The 26627-nt window shown below is 46.3% G+C and overlaps 1 protein-coding gene across 2 annotated transcripts in view; it reads left to right on the top strand.

The window, feature by feature from the left end:
* ESPN (espin) overlaps positions 1-26627 on the top strand; it is a 111968-nt gene that overhangs the window by 54300 nt on the left and 31041 nt on the right. The window lies entirely within an intron of this gene.

The following is a 26627-nucleotide window of genomic DNA, read 5'->3' as shown; positions in this document are numbered from 1 at the left end:
GGCACCTCTGAAATATTAATATTAATAATAAGAATTTTATTATTTATACACTACCCTTCCAGCTGGGTTTCCCCAGCCACTCTGGGCGGCCTCCAGCACATATAAAAACATAACAAGATGTCAAACCTTTAAAATCTCCTGATGCAGGGCTGCCTTCTAAAAGTTGTGCAGTTCTTTATCTCTTTGACAGAAGAAGAAGAAGAAGAAGAAGAAGAAGAAGAAGAAGAAGAAGAAGAAGAAGAAGAAGAAGAAGAAGAAGAAGAACAACAACAACAACAACAACAACAACAACAACAACAACAACAACAACAACAACAATTTATTATTTAAACCCCAACCATCTGGCTGGGTTTCCCACTCTGGGCAGCTTCCAACAGAATGTTAAAATACAATAGTCTATTAAACATTAAAAGCTTCCTTAAACAGAACTACATTCAGATGTCTTCTAAAAGTCAGATACTTGTTTATCTCTTTGACATCTGATGGGAGAGTGTTCCACAGGGCAGATGCCACTACTGAGAAGGCCTTCTGCCTGGTTCCCTGTAACCTCACTTCTCACAATGAGGGAACCTCCAGAAGGCCCTCGGCACTGGACCTCAGTGACTGGGCTGGACGACGGGTGTGGAGACGCTCCATCAGGTATACTGGGCCGAGGCCATTTAGGGCTTTAAAGGTCAGCACCAACACTTTGAATCGTGCTCAGAAATGTACTCTGCAGGGAGGGTGCCATTGCCAAGAAGGCCCTCTCCCTGGGTAAGTAACTGCTGAAATACAGCAAGAGGGGCTGTGTGTTGCTCTGATGCCTGCGGAAACACTAATGCAAAAAGAAACATGCTCCCGTTTTGAAAATGGACATTTCTTAGGGCCTCACTGCGTAGTGACAAGATTCAAGGTGTGCTTTTGTCAGTGGCTATGCCATTACAGGGATGCACCACCTCAGAAAATGGTAGACTTGGAGGTTTTAAAGCAGATATTGGCTGTCTATATGCCAGGGATTCTTTAGCTGTAATTCCCTGGATTACAGGGGGTTGGACTAGATGACCCTCGGGGTCCCTTCCTGCTCTGCAATTGGCTGTTCTTTCAGGCTACGCCCCACACTTGGGAACCTAAGGAACCAATCCTGAGCTGGAGCCTTTGGCAAGGGCCATTGTAGCTTGGTGGTTAGAGTGCCTTCCTTGCAGGAAGAACACACCAGGTTCAATCCCCAACACAACCAGGTCGGGCTGGGAAAGATCCTGGACCCAAGGCCCTGGAAATCTGCTGCCAGTTAATGGAGACAGTGTTGAGCTAAGTGGGCCAATGGTCTGATTCAATAGAAGGTAGTTTGCTGGGTTCTCAGCATCTAGCTCCAGAGAGCCTAAAATGATGAGCAGCAGCTCTCCAGCTTTCCAGACTCAGGTGTCTCTCCCATTCCTACCTGGAGATGTTGGGAGTTGAGCCAATGACCGCCTTCTGCATGCAAAGCATTTGGCTCTCACCCCTTTGCTAAGCACTGGTGGGGGGAGGTCTTACCCCATCCTTAGGAAGACAGGGCCAGATCCATCGTCTGCCTCTGACATGCAGGGGTGTGTGTGTGGGGGGGGTGTGTTTGTGTGTGTGCACATGTGTAGGGTGAAGATACAGTGTCAGGCCCTGCTTGAGGAAGTGCATCCAAGGCCGAGGGTCTATTGTTGGCGGCTGGATTGTGTGGCACAGATACCTTTGCTGGGAAATAAATACACAAGTCTCCAGTTTCTCTGCAATGTGACCCCTCTTCCCCCTGCACAGCTAGTGGCACAAAGGCCTTAAACCCGCAGCATCGGGCTTAGGCAAAAATTCCTTAAATCATCCGCTTTGGCAGCAGCTCATTCCCCTCTATTAGCGGGGGGGGGGGGGAAGAGTGTTGGCGTCTTAGGGCTGGTTTACGCAACCAGCAGGACCAGGCGCTGAAGATTTAATCTGATTGGCTGTGGTGACCCAAGTAATTTATTTATTTTTTGCTGCCATTGTTAAGTGCTGCATACCCTAATGACGTCATGAGCAAAAATTTACTTGGGGTCGCTTCAGCCCAGTTGAATCAAACGGCAGTGGGAAGCAAGCCAGGTTTGCAGGTATGCAATGCAGGGGTTAGAGCATAGGAGGAGAAGCTGGGAGACCAGAGTTCGAATCCTCCTGCTCAGCCATCATGAAGCTCAGTGGGTAACCTTGGGCCAGTCGCTGCCTCTCAGACCAACCTACCTCACAGGGTTGTTTGGGGGGGGTAAAATGAGGAACCGTGTGTGTCACCGTGAGCTCCTTGGAGGGGAAAAAAGGTGGGATACAAGTGCCACAAATAAAATAAATGCATTTATTTGCTGGCTGCTTTTGAGAATCTCCTTTTGGAGGGGAAAACAGGGCAGAAAAACTTAATAGGAAAGTATAAAATAAATACAGCCTATAAAACCTTAGCCAGGGACAAATTTTACAGTGGAACTGCTTTGAGGGTGGAGTGTGTGTTCCAAGATTCATAGAAGCATAGAATCTGAGAGTTGGAAGAGACCTCAAAGGTCATCTGGTCTAAACTGCCACAATGCAGGAATCTCGCTAAAGCACGCACTGCTGTCCTACCACCTACCATACAGCAAAATGATTTTCTTGCAAGGCCACAGCCACCTGTGCCTTGATAACATATTGCTTGCCTGCGAGTTGGGAGCTGAGCAGGAACAAAGCACTTTTCATGAGACTGCATAAGACCCTGTGGCATGCAGTTTGCAGCCCCTATCATTGAAACCGCTGCAAAATTCCCCAAACCCTTTACCGTATTTTTTGCTCTATAAGACACACCAGACCACAAGACACACCTAGTTTTTGGAGGAGGAAAACAAGGGAAAAAAATATTCTGAATCCCAGAAGCCAGAACAGCAAGAGGGATCGCTGCACAGTGAAAGCAGCAATCCCTCTTGCTGTTCTGGCTTCTGGGATAGCTGCGCAGCCTGCATTCGCTCCATAAGACGCACACACATTTCCCCTTACCTTTTAGGAGGGAAAAAGTGAGTCTTATAGAGCAAAAAATACGGTAATTTTATTTTAAAATGAAAATGGTTTGGGAATAGGTTTGCTTCCCAGAGTGTGTATGCCTTTTTTACTTATTTGTTTTATTTAAACAATTTATAACCCGCTGAACTGCATTCAGTTCTAAGCGTTGTACAAGAAATATAATGCAGAAAAAGTTTTTTGGTTGTTTTAAAAAAGTAGCAAAAGAATAGCCAGAGCAAGCAATAGGCTGGTGAAACACTTTTCTTGGATTTTCTGACACAGTACGAAAACCTAGCAGTACCAAATTAAAAAGGGAAATAAATCCCAACAAACTGAAGGTGTGATTTAAAAAAACACCAATTGGGATAAAAATAGTTACGAAGTAGCATGAAGACATATGGAAAAATAAATATAATTCTATGGAGTCCCGTAACAGGTAAAAACAAACAAGTGTGTATCTGCTAATATCGAAAGCAAAATAATTCAAATGCAATCGGTGTATTCTGACAAAATCCTGACAATCTGAACAGATGTAACTCCAGATTAGAACAGAAACCCAAAGGGATTTAGACCAAATGCATCTTCTTCTGTGCTCTGCAGCATAAGAGCCATTTGGCAGAGAAGCAAATATAAAATTGCACAAACATTAAACCAATTGTAATATATACAAATGGAAATAACACCACCAATTGGGGCTATTACCCACATAATGCTTATCTAGCCTTTGAGTGCCCCACACAAGTCAATTGATATATGATCCAGCCAAGTTGGCTCTCAGAGGAAGCTGCCCTTCCCAAACGGAGCAAGAATCTTAAATTATTTCCACTAATGAACCACCCCTGGACTCTTGGCCCTGGCCCCAGATGTATGCATAACAATTGGCTTGTTGTTTGTATCGTTATATTTGATGTTCTAAGCTATGGTTTTCCCAGTAGTCATGTATGGAAATGAGAGCTGAACCATAAAGAAGGCTGATCACCGAAGAATTGATGCTTTTGAATTATGGTGCTGGAAGAGACTCTTGAGAGTCCCATGGACTGCAAGAAGATCAAACCTATCCATTCTGAAGGAAATCAGCCCTGAATGCTCACTGGAAAGACAGATCCTGAAACTGAGGCTCCAATACTTTGGCAACCTCATGAGAAGAGAAGACTCCCTGGAAAAGATCCTGATGTTGGGAAAGATTGAGGGCACAAGGAGAAGGGGACGACAGAGGATGAGATGGTTGGATAGTGTTCTCGAAGCTACGAACATGAGTTTGACCAAACTGTGTGAGGCAGTGGAAGACAGGAGTGCCTGGCGTGCTCTGGTCCATGGGGTCACGAAGAGTTGGACATGACTAAACAACAACAACAACAATTTGACGTTCTACCAAACAGCTTTTAGTTATGTGATACAGAGACTCCTGATGAAGACCAAGGTCAAAATGCATCAGAACATCAGAAGAGCCTGCTGGATCAGGCCAGGGCCCATCTAGTCCAGCGTCCTGTTCTCACAGTGGCCACCCAGATACCCCAACTGAGAAGCCCACAAGCAGGACCTGAGCACAATGTCACTCACCCTCTCTGTGGCTTCCAACAACTGGTATTCATATACATTTACTGCCTCCAGCTTAGTAGCCATCGATGCATTTGGGTTTCGTAATAGTCTTGAGTTATATCTGTTCAGATGGTTGATATATTTTGTGGTGCCTTGTGAGTTATATGATTGTTGCTGTTTTGTCAGTGTGTGCTGTTTGCATTGCTTTTGAGATTAGTGAATAATAATAATAATAATAATAATAATAATAATAATAATAATTTATTTATATCCTGCCCATCTGGCTGGGTTTCCCCAGCCACTCTGGGCGGCTTCCAACAGAATATTAAAATACAATAGTCTATTAAACATTAAAAGCTTCCCTAAACAGGGCTGCCTTCAGATGTCTTCTAAAAGTCTGGTAGTTGTTTTTCTCTTTGACATCTGGTGGGAGGGTGTTCCACAGGGCGGGCGCCACTACCAAGAAGGCCCTCTGGCTGGTTCCCTGTAACATCAGTTCTTGCAGTGAGGGAACCGCCAGAAGGTTCTTGGTGCTGGACCTCATTGTCTGGGCTGAACGATGGGAGTGGAGACGCTCCTTCAGGTATACTGGACCGAGGCCGTTTAGGGCTTTAAAGGTCAGCACCAACACTTTGAATTGTCCTTGGAAATGTGTGTGTGTGCGTGTGTGTGTGTGTGCGCGCACGCGCGCGTGCGTACACACACACACACACACACACACACACACAAACACTTGTAATTGTTATTACAGTACAAAAACCGAAGCACTCTGTTTGGCCAGGCATGCCTCCAGGCTGAAGGGACCCGGAGCAGGCTGTGGTGCCTCATTCAAGCTGTCTTCAGTCTTCCTGGGGGCAAAAGAGAGAAAGCTGCCTCCGCTCCAGCCTTCAAGGGGGATTCAACAGAATCCTGGCTGAATCACTCCACAAACAATGCCTGAATTAACCCAGATAATGATCCCAGCAGCTGGAGGTGCATTAACTATTGAATACCTCTCCTTTCAATGTGGCTTAGCGGGAAGAGGAAACCGCCAAGCAGAAAAGAGGAGAGATGGAGGAGGAAAACGTGGAGGAAAGAAGTCAAATCTTGCAATAAGGAAAGCTGAATTTCCCTTAGGGGAGCCATTGAGCTTTTCCCAGATGACCTGTTTATTGAGCGGTCATCCTTATATGTTGGCCAGGAGGTTAGATGGCCTTGTGTCGAGTCTTATCCCACACTATCCAGGACATTGCCCCATAGCTTTTCTTTTTGTAAAAAATAAAAAAAGTCTGATCTTTGGGGGAAGAGGGCTTGTTGTGTGAAACCTCCCAGCCAGCTATATTATCCCAACCTAATTTTGCTGAAACAAAAAAAATTCCTTCCAGTAGCACCTTAAAGACCAACTAAGTTAGTTCTTTGTATGAGCTTTCGTGTGCATGCACACTTCTTCAGATGTGTATCTGAAGAAGTGTGCATGCACACGAAAGCTCATACCAAGAACTAACTTAGTTGGTCTTTAAGGTGCTACTGGAAGGAATTTTTTTTGTTTTGACTATGGCAGACCAACATGGCTACCTATCTGTAACTGGAACTAATTTTGCTGATATGTGATGGGATCCCACCGGAAAATGGCGACAGTCTGGAAGGACCCCTTGTTTGCATTGGGGTTGTGAGTCCAGTTTGACTCCTCTTTGGGATTGGTTTTGCACTGCAGACTGCAGAAGAAGTGGTAGGACTGCAAAGTGCCTGAGGCTCATGGGTTGACAGCGACCTGTGTTCATTTGTTGCATTGTTTACATGGCATTCCACTAAATTTTACTCACTGAAATGAATGGGCCTTAGTTGTGTTTCTTAATTTCAGTGGATCGCCTCTGAGTAAAACTTAATTGAATACTGCTCCCCCCCCTTTTTTTTTTTTTTGCTTACCAAGATGGACAATACTGCTATTTTTATATTTTCAATTCTTTGTTCTCTTCGCATGATCTACTAGGAGCTCAGCCTTCTTGGGAAAGCAGCATGCAAATATTAAACCAAATCATAAATGCAAGGTGGGAATTAAAGAAGGCAAGTAACACACGTGTTTAAGTAATACTCCCTGCTACAGTGGTACTTCGGTTTTTGAATGTTTCCATTGATGAACATTTCAGAACTTGAACACCATAAACCTGGAAGTAAATGCTTCCATTTTCTTTCTTTTTTAAAGATAATTTTATTGAATTTTTACAATTTTATCATCACAATCATTATTTCAAAAACAAAATACATTATAAACCCACCCTCCCGGTAACTTCCTTCAACTTCCCTTTCTGTCATTTTATCTCTCCCTGCCTATTGGTTATTTCTTATTCTTTAAAAAATTTAAAATAATTATTCTTCTCTTATTTTAACATCCTGTTTCTATTTCTACATTTGTTTTTGTTTTGTTTTTTTATTGCAAGTGTTTATTCAAACCCTGCAAGTGTGTCCGTTTCTTTACATTGATTCTGTAAATATAACAAAAATGGTTCCCAGTCTCTTAAAGTCTTTATTGTCTTTGTCTCAAAGTCTTTCCATTAATTTTGACATTTCAGCGTATTCCATCAGGTTTCCTTGCCATTCTTCTTTTTCGGTATTTCAGGGCTTTTCCATCTTTGTGCTAGCAATATCCTAGCAGCAGTTGTAGCATACATGAAAAAAAAAATTACTCTCTTTTGGTAAATCTTGACCTGAATTGCCTAACAAAAAGGCTTCTGGATTAATGCTTCTGTTTTCAAACATGCCTCTGAACTCGAATGGTCTTCTGGAATGGATTACATTTGAAAACTGAGGTACCACTATACTGATTTTGGCAAGCTGCTCATGAAGACTAAAGAGTAGGGTAAAGGTAAAGGCACCCTGACAGTTAGGTCCAGTCACGAATGACTCTGGGGTTGCGGCGCTTATCTCACTTTACAGGCTGAGGGAGACGGTGTTTGTCTGCTTCCGCAGACAGTTTTTCCATGTCATGTGGCCAGCATGACTAAGCCACTTCTGGCAAAGCCAGAACAGCGCACGGAAACACTGTTTACCTTCCCGCTGGAGCAGTACCTATTTTTCTACTTGCACTTGACGTGCTTTCGAACTGCTAGGTTGGCAGGAGCTGGGACCAAACAACGGGAGCTCACGCCATCACGGATCCTCGAACTGCCGACCTTCCAATTGGCAAGTCCAAGCGGCGCATGGTTTAAACCACAGCGCTTAAGAGTAGGGCAGACAGGCTTTAAATAAATAACAATAAACATGTTTTTCAAGGTGGGGGACAGAAGGACTTGCCCTGGGGCTTAGTGAGGGCAGCAGGCCAGGCAAGAGTGACAGTTTTAGCTCCTCATTGGTTCTTTGACCTGCAGCCTTACACAGCAAAGCACATTCAAGTGCTAGGGGGATGCCTATAAAATCAGTCTTGTGATCTGGGATGCCAATAGCCAGGGGGAAGAAAGGGTGCCTTTCACATATGCTCTGAGGCCTTGTTGTCTAACCACCAGCCAGGGTAGGCTCCTGGCCTTTGGACAAGTTCTGGGCCAGGCATAAGCAAAGCACCTCCTCTCCCTCACAGCTGCAGCCCTGCTTCTTCCAGCCGGTTGTACTTATGCAAAGCACATTTGCATCATCCGGGCTCCGCTGGGTCCTGCAGAAGCAGAGGGAAGGTGTGAACTTGCTCGCTTTCTTCCCCCTGCATAACTTCTCATTAGCAGATTGCACCTCCAGATGAGGTTACCTCCCTGGACACAGCGGCCGGTGTCCAGTTCCCCCGACACCCTCCTTTGCCACATTTCCAGGTGCACGGAAGATGTGTGTGTTTGCACACTCCGTTCGCAACAGACTCGCACGTAGAAGGGGCAGCCCCAAAGCTCCTTCCTGGCTCATGCCCTGGAGAGGATTTCACTTCCAGGTTGCATCTGCTTGCATCTTATTACCACAGTAAAATCCTGGCTGCTATCTGTCCACAGAGACGTTTCTCTCTGATAACTCAATCCATCACTTTGGCTGGCTGCAGAATGCCCATGTGCATGAAGGTACCCACCTCAAAGCCTAGGTAAAGGTAAAGGGACCCCGACCATTAGGTCCAGTCGTGGACCCCTGACCATTAGGTCCAGTCGTGGCCGACTAGGGATCCGGCATACAGCTTCTGGGTCATGTGGCCAGCATGACTAAGCTGCTTCTAGCGAACCAGAGCAGCGCACAGAAACGCCGTTTACCTTCCCGCCGGAGTGGTACCTACTGATCTACTTGCACTTTGACATGCTTTCGAACTGCTAGGTTGGCAGGAGCAGGGATGGAGCAACGGGAGCGCACCCCGTTGCGGGGATTCGAACTGCCGACCTTCTGATCGGCAAGTCCTAGGCTCTGTTTTATAACCCACAACGCCACCCACGTCCCTCAAAGCCTATTTGCTACCAAATAGCAATGTTTCAACATTGACGTTTTTAAAATTCTAAGCCTCTTGGGATCAGCATTTCAGGGGGTTGGACTGGGAGTCCCTTCCAACTCTATAATTCTGTGATTCTTGGATACCTAGCAGACTGCGTCTCTCAGTTCAGGCATAGCCAGTTTTTAAGATCTGCTGAGGAGACCACCTGATCATCATTCCACAATAAGCAGATTGTTGCACAGACATAGCCTTCTTGTTGATAGCACCCACCCTGTGGATTGTCCTTCTAGATGCCTAGAGACAGTCATAACTTATAAATACCTCTGCAAAACTTACCTATTTTCCCAGGCTTTCCTGGACCAACATACGAACATCAGGAGCCTTCCTGGATCAGACCAATGCCCCATATAACCCAGAATCCTGTTCTCACAGTGGCCAACCAGATCTTTATTGTTGGAAACCTGCAAGCAGGACCTGAGCACAAGAGCAGCACTCACGGCTCATGTGGTTTCCAGCAACTGATGTTCAGAAGTTTTTCTGCCTCCAATCTTGGTGACATTGCTGAGCCATCGTGGCTTAGTAGCCATTGACTCTTGGTTTTTAATTCTCTGTTTTGTAGACGGCTGAGTTTTATTGCTGAGATCCACTCGCATATAATTCTGGCCTCATTTTTATTGAATGCTGGTTTTTTATGTAAAACTCTTAAGAGATTGTTATCAAGCAGTTGTTTTTTTAAATATATATATATATAAACAAATAAAGCATCCACTGCTGTTTGGTAATTTAGCTGGTCCAGAATTTGGTGAGGCAGTTGCGGCTCGTATTCACCAAAAGTCATGCTCATGTTTCTGATGGTCAGAGGTGTTTGATGGTGGAACGGAAGGTGGTGGACTCTCCTTCACTGGAGTTCTGAAAGCAGAGATTGCACGGCCATCTGCCAGGGATGCTTTAGTTGAGATTCCTGCATTGCAACTAAACTCTACAATTCTATGATTCTAAAATCCTTTTGTTGGTTTAATCTTCTAGCTGTTTAAGGCAAAAATGAACCCTTTTCTGCAGGGAGTCCGCAATTTTGGAATGCCCTCTCCAAGGAGACCCAACTGATGCTGGCATCGCAATCTTCTTGGCACCAGTTTACAACCTTTCTTACAATGCAAGTGTTTTAGCTGGGGGTTTTTAAGCTGAACTGCCTTTTCTGTTCCTCTCATTTATTTTCTCTTTGGTTTTAGCCTATCTTTTTTTGTTTGCATTGGTGTTCTGCTTAGTTTTTGTGTGTGAAGCATTTTTTGTTATTATTTCATTGGAGAATGTATATCAAGCAGAGAGAACAGTTACAATGGAGAAAAATTAAAGCGAAACTATAAAATAGGCACACGCAATGAGTAGCTGCACATGAGTTGAAACAGCAAAGTCCAACTAAAGACCCATCAACTTTCTCAGATCAAGTATAGTACCAGATCTGCTGGGCTTGGCTTGAAAATGGTGGTTCTGCTGTATGTGCCATAATTTCGGTTTCTATGTTGAATAAATCTTCTCAAGCTTTCCTGCCCTGGAATCTTCTGGTGAAGGGCAGTTAAGGAATATTTTAAATTAAGTAATGGGGTGGTAGCTGAGCAATTCTTTTGAAGACGGAAATGTCGCCTGGGCCAAAATGCAGTGGCCAGATTGCTAGCCAGGCCTCCCCTTAGAAATCATATAGCCTGTGCTATTTTTCTAGAAAAAGAGGTGCCAGAACTCGCCACCTCCCCCATTCTCCAAGAATAGCAAATGTGCCCACCTGAGAACTGAGTTCTGTTGAGTCGTGGCTGGTAAAAAAAAAAAAAAAAAAGCCCTGCATATAAAACAGCAGCACTGGTTGCCAGTTAGGGCCCAATTCAGTCTTAGGGCCCATTAGTGTTCAAAGCCCTAAATGACTCAGGCCTCAAATACCTGAAAGTCACCTCCATTCCTGAAGGCCCCCTCAGGTGTTGAGATTAGCAGAGGCACCCCCTTGGTAGTTCATTTGCCCCCAGAGTCTTGGGGTGGGTGGCAGCCCAAGAGAGGGGCCTTCTCTTTAAAAAGATAAAGGGACCCCTGACCATTAGGTCCAGCCGTGACCGACGCTGGGGTTGCGGCGCTCATCTCGCTTTATTGGCCGAGGCAGCGGGCGTACAGCTTCCAGGTCATGTGGCCAGCATGACTAAGCTGCTTCTGGTGAACCAGAGCAGTGCACGGAAACGCCGTTTACCTTCCCGCCGGAGTGGTACCTACTGATCTACTTGCACTTTGACATGCTTTCGAACTGCTAGGTTGGCAGGAGCAGGGATGGAGCAACGGGAGCGCACCCCGTCACGGGGATTCGAACCGCCGACCTTCTGATCGGCAAGTCCTAGGCTCTGTGGTTTAACCCACAGCACCACCCGCGTCCAATTGGCAGCCCCTAAATTGTGTAATTCTCTCCTCACAGAGGTGCAAATGGCACTTTCATTCTACATCTGTTGGAGAATGTTTATCCTGGCTTTTTCAGACCCATCTCCTGTTTTTGTAATTTTAAATTGTTTTAAACTGTTTGGTTGTTGTTGTTTTAAATATTGTGTAATATTGTGCTTTAATTGTTGTAACGCACCCTGGGGCCTTAGGATGAAGGGCGGGTAATAAATTGTATCAGTAAGAAAAATAATGATGTGCAAATCTGTGAAAGCTGTTTCCCTTGATATACCACTCCCCCCCCCCACTATTTTCACCAGTATTAGCATTTCGGATGTACACTTTCCCCTAGTATGTCCATTTCAGGGCATATTATTTGGCTAGGGAACAGCAGCACAAAATTCAGAGAAGTGTGACTTTTGAAGGGTAATAATAAAATGGCTTTGCCCCCAATCTCACCACAGGGCTGGAACATTTCCAGGCCCTCCAAGTGTCCGTATTTTCCAGGGACAGTCCCAGATCTACAGAAGCTGTTTCTGATTTAATCCTGGAATGTCCTGCTTTTCCTTAGGACGTTCCTATTTTCATTGGAGAAACATTGCCCCTGTGGCAGTATATGTCCTGGGGTATATCACACCTGTTAAAAATACAAAAAAAATGTATAGAACAGGCTCCAATAAGCCCAGTCAACAACTTTGGAGTAAAATTGCAAAAAAGGTCAACAACTTTGGTCGGCCCTCACGCATGCTCACTTTATCAAATCTGGCCATCTTTGAAAAAAGTTTGGGCACCCCTGCTATACAACCCTTAGAAGATATCTGAAGGCAACTCTGTATAGGGAGGTTTTAAAAAATAAATTAATTAATGTTTTCTTATGCTTTTATATATTTTGGAAGCCACCTAGAGTGGGGCAACACAGTCAGATGAGTGCAGTATAAATATATAAATATACATATACATATAAATATAAATATGACACCCCTATTTTCATCAGAGAAATGTTGGAGGGTAAGCATTTCCCAAGCAAGGCCAGTTTCCCTACTGATCTTAAACGAATTGGCAATTTGGGAGTGGAGGTTGGGGGGGGCTGGGATCATTCAGCCCAGGAACCTGTTGCCACCTGCCACTTCATCTCCAGGGCTGCCGGGCTCCCAGGTTGATCTTTACTTACGGCTCCGTGAAGAGAGGAGCAAGAGATCCTGCCGGGTGGCGATTGGCTGCTGCGCCCGGGTGATGTCACTGGTGGGTGAGCTGATAGGTGTAGCTAATTCATTAGAAGGCTTCTGTAACCAGAGAGGCCAGCTTCAGTATCGCAGGTGTGCAGAGGGCAGGTGTCAGGTGACACCGATGTTTCAGGCAGCTGGGCAGGTTTGGTGGGACTTAGTGCTTCTCTGCTCAGGTAAGAGAAAATTAAATAGACATAGATGTGTATATCTGTATTGCTTCATTAAATTGAGACGGCGGAGAGATGGGCAACCTGGGAGTGGGGTATTTTTATCTGGGGTAGCTGGTACCAACCAGAGCTAAGGAAGTATCCCCACATCTCTTGGCAATTTACAGCAGATTCTCCTATTCCCCGGGCACAGAACAGGGACACGGTGTGACTGTCCTCTATTTTTTGCTGTCAAGGAATGGAAGTGGTTGCCCAGGGGCCAGTGGCAGAGCATCAGTTTTGCATGCGGCAGGTCCCAGGTTCAGTTCCTGGCAGGATTTCAAGGGAGACCCAAGAAAGGCTCCCAGCCTGGAAACCTGGAAAGCAGATCCCAGCCGGTGAATCTGGGCAAATTTGGTCTTACTTGGTACAAGGCAGGCAGCATCCTGTTTTCTTGCATTGCATTGAGCTGGGCTGAAATTGTTCTCCACCTAGAACTTGGGGGAGAAGATTAGAACCAGGAGCGATGGGCATGGAACGAGTCGAAAGCTAGTGTACCTTTGAAGCTCTCGGTTCAAACCCTCACTTCAACAGGGCAGTCAGGCAAGCTGGTATGTCCTCCATCCTGCTGATTGGGGGGGGGGGGAGAGATACTGCTATCCTACACTGCAGGGTTGTTGGAAGGGCTGCTCCAGCAATCGCTTGGGGGCTGCTAGGAGCGTGCTCCAGAAATGCAAAATGTCAAACCTCTTATGCGCAAAGTGGCTGGAATGGAAGAAAGGACAGACACATCGATGGGGTGGAAGGGAAGCTCTTAGGAAAATGGGCAACATCTTTATTTAAAAAAGAATTTCCCAACTCTGCAGGGACAGATCTCTGTCTGTACGTATCTTCTGTCAGTGAAGGTTGGTGATTCAGGGAGCAGCAGACCATGTGGACTCTCAACCAGGGTGGTGCAGGGGCTGGTTGAGACTGGATGGCCCTGGGAGGTCCCTTCGAACTCTACAATTCTATGATGAGAAAACAAAAATAAATACAGAAATTGAAAATGCAATATGTGTGTTTTTCTTAAATTCCCAGCTTGTTATTGTAGTATTCATTCCCTGCTCTCAGAGGCCTTGGTAATTTCATAAACATCTTCCCTGTCCTTTTGATGTATTCTCATATTTTTCTCCGGGAGGAAACCCAATTTGCCTTAAAGCCTAAACCAGCCCCAATTAGTGCCCTGGTCGAAAGGAGACCTCCAGTTTCTCAGCTTCCCCATCGGAGCTTGTGCTTCCCTGTCAGGCTTTATTACCGCGGCCTGGGCGGATAATGTTTTCTGTCTCCAATCACAAATATATCTGAGTCAGGTATATCGGTTTCTGTGCTTGTTAGGTATAAATGGGCCAACTGCTCAGCTGAAACGGCAAATGTCTCCTTCCAGATTCTGGTGCTCGAAATATGAACAGATTCTCACAGAACTAAGGACTCTGTGCCTTTGGGAGGTTTGTGGAGTGAGCAGGAACAGCCAGCGCCCAAGCACAGCTCCCAGTGCCGCACACACCCAGAGATTGCGTCCACACGGTGGCGGTTTATTCCGATTTCACGACTTCCCCCTAACAGCAGAGTTCCACATTATAGTTGAGCTTTCACACGGCATTCGAGCCCTGCTTTTGGCAAAAGATCTCTGCATTGCAAGAGGTTGGACTAGTCACTTCCAACTCTATAATTCTGTGATAAAAGCCGCTTCTGGGACTATAGGGGAATACAGTGGTACCTCGGGTTACATACGCTTCAGGTTACATATGCTTCAGGTTACAGACTCTGCTAACCTAGAAATAGTACCTTGTGTTAAGAACTTTGCTTCAGGATGAGAACAGAAATTGTGCTCCGGTGGCGCGGCGGCAGCAGGAGGCCCCATTAGCTAAAGTGGTGCTTCAGGTTAAGAACAGTTTCAGGTTAAGAACGGAGCTCTGGAACGAATTAAGTACTTAACCCAAGGTACCACTGTATAGTGAAAGTTTATCGAGTTCATCCCCATGTTATTTGCTTCCAGAAACAATCTGTTTGCAAATGGTATGGAAATGAGTGCTAAGCTTTTCAGAGTGTTTCACTACAGTTCCGGAAGTGGATTGTACATTGTGTGAAAGCTCAGAGACAGTGTGGAAATTAACGGTTAGGGAAACATAGTGAAAATAGAATAAACCGGCAAATGCATGCAGGCAGAGAAGATCTTGTCAGGGATGGCGGCGGTTAGGATGCTCATTTCTATTTTAAGAGACCTTGGGGGACATTGGCTATGCATTGATACTTGGTGATACAGCCCCTGCCTGTTCCAGGTTCAGCTCCCAACTGGACTGGGAATAACCCTTACCTGAAACCCTGGCGAGCTATTGCTGCCAGTCAGTGCAGGCAATACTAAGCTAGGTATACCGATGGTCTCGCTCCTTATAAGGAGGGCAACCAAAATGGTCAAAGGCCTGGAAACAATGCCTTATGAGGAACGGCTAAGGGAGCTGGGCATGTTTAGCCTGGAGAAGAGGAGGTTAAGGGGTGATATGATAGCCATGTTCAAATATATAAAAGGATGTCACATAGAGGAGGGAGAAAGGTTGTTTTCTGCTGCTCCAGAGAAGCGGACACGGAGCAATGGATCCCAACTACAAGAAAGAAGATTCCACCTAAACATTAGGAAGAACTTCCTGACAGTAAGAGCTGTTCGACAGTGGAATTTGCTGCCAAGGAATGTGGTGGAGTCTCCTTCTTTGGAGGTCTTTAAGCAGAGGCTTGACAACCATATGTCAGGAGTGCTCTGATGGTGTTTCCTGCTTGGCAGGGGGCTGGACTCGATGGCCCTTGTGGTCTCTTCCAACTCTATGATTCTATGATTCTAAGGCAGCTTCCAATGTTCCTGTGACTTAAGAGAAGGGCTACTGTAGCTCAATGGTAGAGCACCTGCTTGGCATGCAGAAGCATTCCAGGTTGAGTTGGAAATGTCCCTTACTTGAAACCCTGCAGAGCTGCTGCCAGTCAGTGCAGACATGACTGAGCTAGATAGATGAAGAGTGTGATTCAGTTAAAGACAGCTCTTTGTGTTCCAGTGTTTGCTCTGTAAGCAATGCAGGACAGGTATGCAGCATCTGTCTTCACTGGGATGCACATTTGCAGCTGATTTTGCTTGTTTGTGGATCATGCAAGGATACATGGGCAGTGGGGAGGGGGTAGCAGCAGTGGCATAGCTAGCCGCGCGGGTGCCTGATGTGACCCAGCTGTAGGGCAGCTGAGGGAGAGGCGGTGGGCAGATGCAGAGGCGGTTTCAGGCAGCGCAGAGCCTGCAGGCGCCCAAGCCATCATGTCACTCCCAGGAGAGACGCGTGGCTCGGGAACACTGCAGACCCCATGGTAAGTGCCGGCCCCCGTGGTGTGGCACCCAGTGCCAGCCGCGTTTCGTTACATTTGTTGACTGAACTAAAAAGTTTCATGAGCCCAATTTTTAAAAATTATTTTTTAAAAAACTCATATTTTTGTCATTTTGTCACCCCCCGCCCAGTGATGACACCCGGGGTGGCCCATACCCCCCTTCCTGCACCACTAGGTAGCAGGAAGAACCCCCCCCCCTTGGTGATTTTTTTTGGGTGGGTGTAAGTGACACAAGGGGGTGTAACTATAAAAAGGAAAATAGGACTGAAATTCACCAGTTGCAGTTTTATGGGAGACTTGCTAGGAAACTGCAAGAAAGTTGTTTTCGGCAATAAGTTTGTTCCTTTGGCAAATCCGCTTGTCAAGAGAATTGACTGGGCTGTGTGTCTTTTGGGGGGTTTTGCAGAAAAAGGGGGAGCTTGAGAGATAAAGTATCCTATTTGACTTCCATTACAATGGTCAGAGAGTAATTTACCCTTTGGGGCAAATTTTCCGGGCCAGGGTGGTTGTTCTCCTCCCCCCAAACTTCATTGGTAAAATTAGTGCCATGAGAACTATTTAGGACAACTCTCGTTTCTTCAGTGCATTTTGCACCAACTTGGAAATCACACAGTAATATAAGAAAACCTGTGGACTGGATTGGAAGTGAAACAATTGTTCTCAAATATTCAAAATGTGCCACTGAAGCTCAGTTCTCTCAGCTTCTGACATTTCCAACCTTAGATTTCCTTTTCCAATTTTTTTGCAGCAATTAGCATCCCCCTCAACCCTCATGAACATTCAACAGCATTTTAGTGTGAATTTCTCTTAGTAAAGTCATTTTTGTAGGCAGATTTCACAAATGGAGGCGTATTTGCAAGCAATTTCCCCTAAAATACAATACATTTTTACACATATTATTTCCCCCAATATATCCAAATTTATGCACAAGATACGCATTTTTGAAAACACTTTTTGGTTTGAAGAACTGCATCGCAAAATTTGGATAAGTGCAGACTTTGAATCATTGCTGTATTTCGGTTTGTGTGTCGTTTCAGGAAGTGCTGCATTTGGTAGATTTGCCTTGAAATGCAAAGTGAATTGAATTCCTCCAACCTGCCCCTTTCTTTATGTGGCCAAAACGGAACTCTCTGCATTTCAAGAGAGAGGCAGTAACTTTCTTGGGGCATCCCCTTGCAGAAGTACAAAACAAATGTCAGGAGGCGGGAACACCAAAAACAGTCCAATGAAGGGTGAGCATGATCATGGGTACCAAATGCTGAGCATCTGTTGGAATCCTCAGCCAATGGACTGACCCCGCTTCCCTTCTCGCATGCTTCCCTGCAGCCTGATGGAATGGCTGCTGCTAGTTCCAGTTGAAGGAGAGCCAGTGTGGTGTAGTGGTTAAGAGCAATAGACTCGTAATCTGGTGAACCGGGTTCGCTTCCCCGTTCCTCCACATGCAGCTGCTGGGTGACCTTGGTCTAGTCACACTTCTCTGAAGTCTCTCAGCCTCACTCGCCTCACAGAGTGTTTGTTGTGGGGGAGGAAGGGAAAAGGAGATTGTTGGCCACTTTGAGACTCCTTAGGGTAGTGATAAAGCGGGATATCAAATCCAAACTCCTCTTCTTCTTCTACACTTTGGAATGCCCTCTCTTGGGAGGCCCATTTGGCCCCTTCACTGCCCATTTTTCTGGTGGGTAACAAAGCTGGGCTCTTTGAGCAGCTATTTGAGGCTTAATTCTAGCTGGTAGCATGGCTTATTGGCTCTTCAATTGCCAGTAATGTTGTGATTATCTGGGAGGGGGGTGTTTGTGTTTTGGGTCTGTGCTTTAAGACTGTTTGAATTTTTACTATCCTTTTTTATTTTATTTTATACTGCTAGGCTTTTGGCAGGGACTACTGCACCCAAAGGCAGGCTGTAAGCATTTTAACAAAGAAAAACATGCTAAAACAGAACACCTTGCAAGGGAGTCCAGGTGGAGCATCCCTGCTCCCTGAAATGACCAGCAGGTGCCTCCAGGAAAGCTTTGAATGGAATTCCCTCCTCCTGCAATTAATATTCTGTGGTAGACTGCCTCTGAATGTGGAGGGTCCATGGTATAACTATCATTACTGGTAGTTGTTGATGGAAAGGAATGCTTTTGGGTGTTCATAGAGCAACAGAGAGAAGGGAGATGGTATCACAGAGGTGTTTGGGAGTTCAAAACATAACATCCACCTGGGAAAAATGGTATGTGGCTTCAGATTCCACAATGTGAGAAAATGAAATAGCAACAAGAACTGACTAAAAATGGATCCGAAAATAAACTTTTATTTGTAACAAGGGGCTTGGAGTGAGTAACCCAGCAACCCCAGGGTAATGGATTCTATCAGAGCCGGCCCTATTGTGAGGCAAAGGGAGGCAGCCACACAAACATACCCAGCCCCTCCTCCTGAGTCTCCCCAACATGGACAGATCAGGCTGTGCAAGTGATTCCTCATGGGTCAAAGCAGCAAAAAGGGAACAGGACAACAAAGCCTGCGTAATCCTAAGAGATATACTGTGCCTTTGAGCAAATATTCAGCTCAGGTCTTGCCGTCTATCTTTGGCCCGAGGAGGAAGGGGGCATATAATGTACAGATTATGTTTGTCCCCTCTCTCGATCTGAGCCTTTGAAGCCAATTCTGTGCATGCTCAGCGGTACTGTGCCCTGTGACTGTGAGATGCCATTTGCTGCGCCACCTCAGGTGGCCAAATATCTTGGGCAAGCCCCAAATTCCATTTGTTATCATCATCACATCCTGCCTTTCTTCCATGGCAGAATTCAAGGCTTGTCTCTTGAGGCTCCCTGGACAGCCTGCCATCCAGGTGGTGAGAAGACCCAGACCTGCTTCCCAAGGTGGCTGCGTTAAAAATATTAGCAGAGCCTTGCTGGACCAGGTCAATGGCCCAACTAGTCTAGCATCTGCTCTCACAGTGGCCAGCCAGATGCCCCACGTGGAAGGGACAACGAGGATCATCTAGTCCAACCCCCTGCAATGCAGGAATCTTTTTGCCCAACGTGGGGCCACTGGAGAAGGAAGAGGAGTGTGGGGGAAGCGCACCGCCCCCGGCAGTGTGATCCCAGTGGGGTGCCATCATGGCTGCCCCCCCACCCGCACTGGGTGCCCTGCCCCCAGGATGTGCACCAGCCCCGCCCCTGCCTGCTCTCCACCCCCCGGTGCCAGAGCATGAAGCTCCACCACCGCGTGGGGCTCAAACCTATGACCCCGAGATTCAGAGCCCCATGCTCTTACCAACTAAACTATCCCACTTCCGTCATGTTGCCACTTACTCACCTTTTCTCTATACAAACGCTGCAACCTTTCCAAGTAGAGGAGTTGCTCTATCCATCCTTGATCATTGTGGCCAAATTATTAGGTACCAGCAGGATTGGAAGAGTCAGGGGCAGAGGCATAAGCAGGGAAAAAGGAAAAGGCTACATGCAGCTTTAAAGCTAATGGGGAAAGGAGCTCAGATGCAGAAGGGGGACAGTGAGGCAGCTTCAGGATTAGAGAAGAGGCGCTGAGAGGAAAAAGTTTGTCCCGGTTCGACATATGCCGAAAACCCTGAAGAGGTGCTCCCAAGTCTGTGTTGGCAATATTGAGCTAGATGGGACCAGGGGACTGAATCATTTCTAAGGTAGCTCCCCTTGTTCCTAAGTCCTTTCCCCCGGCTTTTGAACATGGTTCCCTTTTCCGTGGGGTCATTCCTGCCCCCACCTCTTGTGCCACACGTTTATGCTGCTCCTCTTACGCTGAGCAGCAAGAGGCCTTGAGTAGAGAGTGCAAGCAAACTGTCTCTTGTGTCCTCTCTCCTGAATGGACCCCGGTTAAAGATTAGCCAGCCGCAGCTAATGAGAGGCTGATTCCTGCCTCTTTAAGGTTGTGTGTGGGCACACACACACACACACACACACACACACACACACTCCTGTTTGCTGGAGCAAATGATAGCCAAGAAGCCAGAGCTGACATCCTCTATGCCTTCTGGGCTCGCCAAGAAATCAGGCGCTTTAAGAGACAAGGGAAACGACAGGTTCTAAGCTCACATTATTTGTTTTAGTTATGGATTGGTTGCCCCTTTGTATCCTGCCTTTTCCTCCAAGACCCACAAGTTCTCCTGCTCCTCGGTTAATCCCCACAACAACCCTTTGAGGTAGGTTAGACCGAAAGAGACAGCGACTGGCCCAAGGTCATGCAGACATAGGAAGCCGCCTTTACCCCAAGCCAGTTGGCTGGTGCATTTAAAGCCGTACATGGCCTTCTGTTTACTCTGTGCCCAGTGTGTTTCCAGCTCTGGTTTGGAAAGTAATAAATATACTGTATATAAGAACATCCAGTCCAGCCTCCTGTTCTCACAGCGGCCAACCAGATGCCCCTGGGAAACCAGCAAGCAGCACCCACTCACAGGAGCACTCTCCCCTCCTGCGGCTTCCACCAACTGCTATTCAGAAGCATTACTGCCTTGGACTGCTACGAGCCATTTCTCCAATCCTCTTTTAAAGCTGCTGGCCATCGCCGCCTCCTGTGGCAGTGAGTTCCATAGTTTAACTATGCCCTGCACATACACAGCATTAGCCCATCTTGTTGTTGTTTCTTCTGATATACTTGGTTTTGATCATGCGCTTTCCAACAACGGGGTTTGGGTCTGAATTGGGCCAGGGGGAGAGCAACAGATCTGCCTTTCAAGCAGGTAATGCGCATGCAGGCTTAGAAGAATGCTCAGAGAGCTGGTTCAATTCAGTTCAGAAATCTTTAGGAGAAGAAAGGCAGGAGATAGGGCTGTTGGCAGGTGGCTGGTCTCCTTTGGAGAGGAATATTCGCAAGTCCCTTCCCTCGGTTCAGCCTTGAGCCGGGTTGCCCAGATACGGAACCGGGGAGAGCTTTTTAGTGCCTGGCTAGTTGCGCAAAAGAGGGCAATTCATCCACTTCCCTCTTTTCAGTTTGTTCCTGAAATGCAAACTGCTGAGCTCTGTCATGGGGTCGTGGGGAGGATAATAAGGGGGCGGGAGGGAGAGGAACCACGCAGGCTGCCCTAAGCCTGTAATAAAAGAAGCAGGGTCAAGAAAGAGCGGCGTCCGATGTTGGCAGGAAAGCAAAAGGGCTCTGTGTTGTGCAGAGGGAGCAAACTCCAAAGTTGACGGGGAAGTCAAAGCTTTGCTCCATGATAACGACGAGTGGAGTTTGCCCTTGGCTCCAGAGGGGGAGGGTGGTGGCTACTACTCCTTTTGAATGTCTTGCCCCTCCTGGCCCTGCCATGGAACATGGCAGAGGCAGTCTGTTGCTGGGAGGGACAAACGAATCATAGAATCGTAGAATTAGAAGGGAACCTGAAGGTCATCTTGTCCAACCCCCCTGCAAATGCAAATGGGGATAACGGGCAGCTTTCCAACAGACCATTTCCGAGGGTGTTCTCGCACACCATTTGTGCTTGTGCCCTGCAGCTTGCGGGCTTCCTAGAGGCATCTAGTCAGTCTCTGCAGAAAACTGGCTGCTGGACCTCTCGCCCGATCCAGCAGGGCTGCTCTTGCATTTGTTTAAATCTGAGACATGGGGAACTTGGTGGCCTTTAAAAAAAAAGGATTGAGCAAATTCGTAGGTGATAAGGCTATTGATGGCTGCTTGCTGCAATGGCTGACGATCAGAGGCAACAATGCTTTTGAATACCAGTTGCTGGAAACCATTGCAGGGAGGAGTGGGCTCTTGTTCCCTGGTCTTGCTTGCGGTTTCCCATTGAGCATCAAGACATGATGCTGGAATAGATGAAACACTGGCCTGATCCAGCAAGCTCTACTTAATGTTCTTATCTAGGGACTTCCAGATACTGTTGGATTCAATCCCCTTCAGGCCTGGCTGGCATAGCCAATGGCCAGGAATGCTGCTAGTTTAAGATTACCAGTTTTTTCCCCCAATGAATCCAGGGACACTTTTCAACTTCAATGGATTTAGTGTGGGGACTGATGTGTAAATCTGGGGACTGTCCCCGGGAAACGGGGACGTCTGGTAACCTTATGCTAGCTGGAATACAGACTCCCCATCCCAATATAAAGGATTAGATCAGGGGTCAGCAAACTTTTTCAGCAGGGGTTCAGTCCACTGTCCCTCAGACCTTGTGGGGGGCCGGACTATTTTTTGGGGGGGGGATGAACGAATTCCTGTGCCCCACATATAACCCAGAGATGCATTTTAAATAAAAGCACACATTCTACTCATGTAAAAACAACAGGCAGGCCCCACAAATGACCCAGAGATGCATTTTAAATAAAAGGACACATTCTACTCATGTAAAAACACGCTGATTCCCGGACCGTCCACAGGCCAGATCTAGAAGGTGATTGGGCCAGATCCAGCCCCCGGGCCTTAGTTTGCCTTCTCATGGGTGAGATAAATGGATAGCTAACAACAGGTAAATGCACATTAAAAAATAAAGGAAATGCGTATTGGCAGCTAGTCAGGGTGATAGCTAAGAATGCAGCCTTTCAATTGCAATCTATTGCGCACTTTTGTATGGATATCCTCCTTGCAATTAAGAACGTCAGAAGAGTCCCACAGTTGGATCAAAGGGAGCCCATCTAGCACAGCAGCCTGTTCTCATAGTGGCCAACAAGATATTTCTTCCGGCAAGTCGGCATGTTTTCACGTTTGTGTTCTGTGCTGATTTTAGATGGGGTGTTTTGCTTTGTAGTTTGTTTATATTGCCCTTTAAAGGCTTTCCTTGAGACTTGTATGCCTGTGGGATATAATTCCTCTTGAATCAAGTTTCCGGAGGCGTTTGTGTCTCTGAATGCGAGGGATGATCAGCCATTTGTGGGTTATTAATTGCCAGCTCGGACAGATATAAGTCTTCCCTCTGCTGTTGATCACATTTACTGAATTTCAGCCGCTCTGTTGATTGTGTCGCTATTGCGTTTCAAGTGAACTTTTATTGTACCCTACCCTGAAACCGTTGCGATGAAGGGAAGAAGGTAGTCATTTTAAAGAACTGAAACAAACCAATAAGGCTGTTGTCTTCCTGCCCTGATTTTGCATTTTGTAGAAGCATCTGGATCAGTGTTTCCCAAATTTTGGTCCCCAGCTGTTACTGGACTACAACTCCCATGATCCCTAGCTTGCAGGACCAGCGGTCAAGGATGATGGGAACTGAAACTAGAAACAGCTGGAGGCCCAAGATTGGGAAACACTGATCTGGATGCAATTGATCAGCCCCCCACACCCGATGTTTGACACTAGCCTGCTGGATCAGGCCAAAGGGGGACCAGTTTGGTTCAGCATTCTGTTCTCACAGAAGCCCACAAGCAAGTCTCAAGCATTTCCCCCTCCTGTGGTTTCCAGCAACTGATATTCAGAAGCCTTGCTGCCTCTGACTGTGAAGGGCAGAGCATAGCCATTTTGGCTAGTAGCTGTTGTCATGTGGTCACACTGGTTGGGGCTGGAGAGTCCCAAAACACCTGGAGAGCACCAGGCTGGGGAAGGCAAGACTAGCTAGATCTTTGGACCGATCTAGTGGTGCTCATTCTGGCGGGTTTGCTTTTTAATAGGACCTCTGTGCCTTTAAACTCCCATGTTGCAAGCAGAAATTCAGCAAATGAGGTGCTTCCTAGGCCTGTGTTGACGCTCTGGGTAGAACTTCAGCTGCTGTGTTCATTCTGGCTATACAGTTTCTAGCGGTAGAGAGGCCACACCAAAAGGAGAGCGACTCTGGCTTTGGGAGCATTGTTCTATATCACCGTACATTGCCCTGATATTTGACGAGAGGGTAGTGTATCTAAATACTTCAATAAATAAATAAATACACGGGGCAAAGGGCGAGAGAGGAAGGTTTCTGTGGCCTGCCGGCCTTGTTTTCTTACTTTACGTGCAGGGGGCACCCCAATACGTTTTGGTAACCGGGAACCATCAGATCAAGAAATGTGGTGCAAATGGGCATCCCCCATGCACCCTGGTCCCCAAAACTCCACTGTCCACACTTTTGCCATGCAGAAAAGTCCCAGGAGATATCTCCCGAGTGCTTTTGAATAACTCATCTCTTCCTCCAAAGTTGATGGACTCTCCTTCTCGGGAGGTTTTTAAGCAGAGGTTGTATGGCCCATCTGTCAGAGATTCTTTAGTTGTGATGCCTGCATTGCATGATGGCTTTTGGGGGCTCCCTTCCAATTCCACAGTTCTATGGTTCTACACCCTTGTGCAAATTAACTGAAACAATGAATTTAGTAGTTTATTGTACAAAGCTCACATATACATGTACAAAACTCACATTAGTAACGGATATGACCTCTGCTATTTTTAAGCAGCATTTGAACATGGTTTGGCATGGAGTCTACTAGTTTCAAACAGTCGCTGTTGATTTTTGGATCTCTGTACCACACTTGAATCAGCACCTGAATTCCATAGTTGTACAGTCTACAGCATGAAGGCGACTTTTGCATATAGCCCACAAATTCTCAATGGGATTTACATCCGGGGAATTCCCTGGCTAATCAAGTACCTGTATTTGCTGCTCTGTCCTGGATTTCTTCACCACTTTTGATGTGTGACGGGGCTAGGTCCTGCTGCGATATCCCAGTACCATCAGGATACCTCTTTCCCAGCTCTGGAATAACTCTCTTTTGTAGAACCTCAATATATTGTGGCGAGTGCATCATTCCTTCTATGGGCTGCAGGCTTCCGACACCATAATGATCAACTGACTTTTCATGTTTGTTTTGAGTACAGGATTACAAGTAAGATAGAAAACATGCTTTGTTTCAATTAATATGCACAATGATGGATGATTGTTAAGTCACTCTGGGAATTGTAGCTCCCGGAATTGTAACGACTCCCAGAACCCCTTAACAAAGGACAGTGCCCAAGCTTCTTGGGAGAAAGCCCCCCAAAAATTGGTATGACAGAGCAAGCTTGTTTTCTGCTTCTCCTCTGGGTAGGACCCAAACCAAAGGATTCAAATTACAAGAAGGGAGGTAAAGGTAAAGGGACCCCTGACAATTAGGTCCAGTCGTGACCGACTCTGGGGTTGCGGCGCTCATCTCGCTTTATTGGCAGAGAGAGCCGGTGTACAGCTTCTGGGTCATGTGGCCAGCATGACTAAGCCACTTCTGGCGAACCAGAGAAGCACGGAAATGCCGTTTACCTTTCCGCCAAAGCAGTACCTATTTATCTATTTGCACTTTGACGTGCTTTCGAACTGCTAGGTGGGCAGGAGCTGGGACCGAGCAACGGGAGCTCACCCCGTCACTGGGATTTGAACTGCCAACCTTCTGATCGGCAAGTCCTAGGCTCTGTGGTTTAACCCACAGCGCCACCCGCGTCCCTTCAAGAAGGGAGAGTCCAACTAAATATTAGGAAATGCTTTCAGGTGGTAAAAGCTGTTTGATAGTGGAACAGACTCCCTCTAAAGGTGGTGCCTTCATTGGACAGTTTTAAACAGAGTTTGGATGGCCATCTGTCAGGGATTCTTTGCACTAGTGCTCTACTGGAGTGGCAAATGAATTCAGCATCGCAGCAGGAGAACTGAAGGTCTGTTCCTCACTGCCAATCATTTAGAAGAGGAAGAGGAAGGTGGAAACCATAGTGAAAGTGGCAAAGGTTCTCTTCTGCTCAGTAAAACTGACACAGCTTATCCATTTCACCAGATTTTTTATTTTTATTTGCTGCAGAGATGACGACAGCCTTGTCAGTTTTATCACTGCTTTAAAAAAAGTGGGGGTGAGACGAGTAATTCTTGCTATGGTAATAGACAGCTGTTGTTAGAGTTAGGCAGTCCCTAACTACCCTCAGGCTTAGTATCTGAAAGACATCACACAAAGGAAAGTTGATTGGGAGGGGGGAGGAGAAAAGGAAAAAAACTAAGACAATAGTTCTTAATCAAAGAGATGGGCATGATATCACACTGCACCTGCAGAGGAAGGAAGGGAGAATCAGGAGTGCTCATGGAGCGTGCTCACAATTTCCTCTCCCCCCCCCCCTTTGAAATTGAATCAGCTATTTGTCATGGTGACACCAGGTGATTGACAGGTGGGCACACACATATTCATAGTCCTCTCCTCCTCTTGAGTCCAACCCTGGTCTTTTTCTTTTTCTGCACTCCCTTCCACCACAGAGCCCTGGAGACGGAGGTTAATTGGGAGAGGGGAAGAGAGCAGACTCTGCAGAGATTGTATGCTCTAATTTGCAGCTGGCTCGTGCTAGGATGAAGCCTGCAAGTTGCAGGTGTTCCAGATAGAAAGATTAGATAGATAGACAGATGATGACGATAGATATAGATATAGATAGATGATGGATGGATGGATGGATAGATAGATAGATAGATAGATAGATAGATAGATAGATAGATGATAGATAGATTAGATAGATAGATAGATAGATGATAGATAGATAGATAGATAGATAGATAGATAGATAGATGATAGATAGATATAGATAGATAGATGATGATAGATAGATAGATGATAGATAGATAGATAGATAGATAGATAGATAGATAGATAGATGATAGATAGATAGATAGATAGATAGATAGATAGATATAGATGATAGATAGATGATGAT

Source organism: Podarcis gaigeae (assembly GCF_964106915.1).
Source record: "Podarcis gaigeae genome assembly, chromosome: 8".
Taxonomy (NCBI): domain Eukaryota; kingdom Metazoa; phylum Chordata; class Lepidosauria; order Squamata; family Lacertidae; genus Podarcis; species Podarcis gaigeae.
The sequence above is the reverse complement of the archived record's forward strand: the minus strand, read 5'-3'. Positions and strand labels throughout refer to the sequence as shown.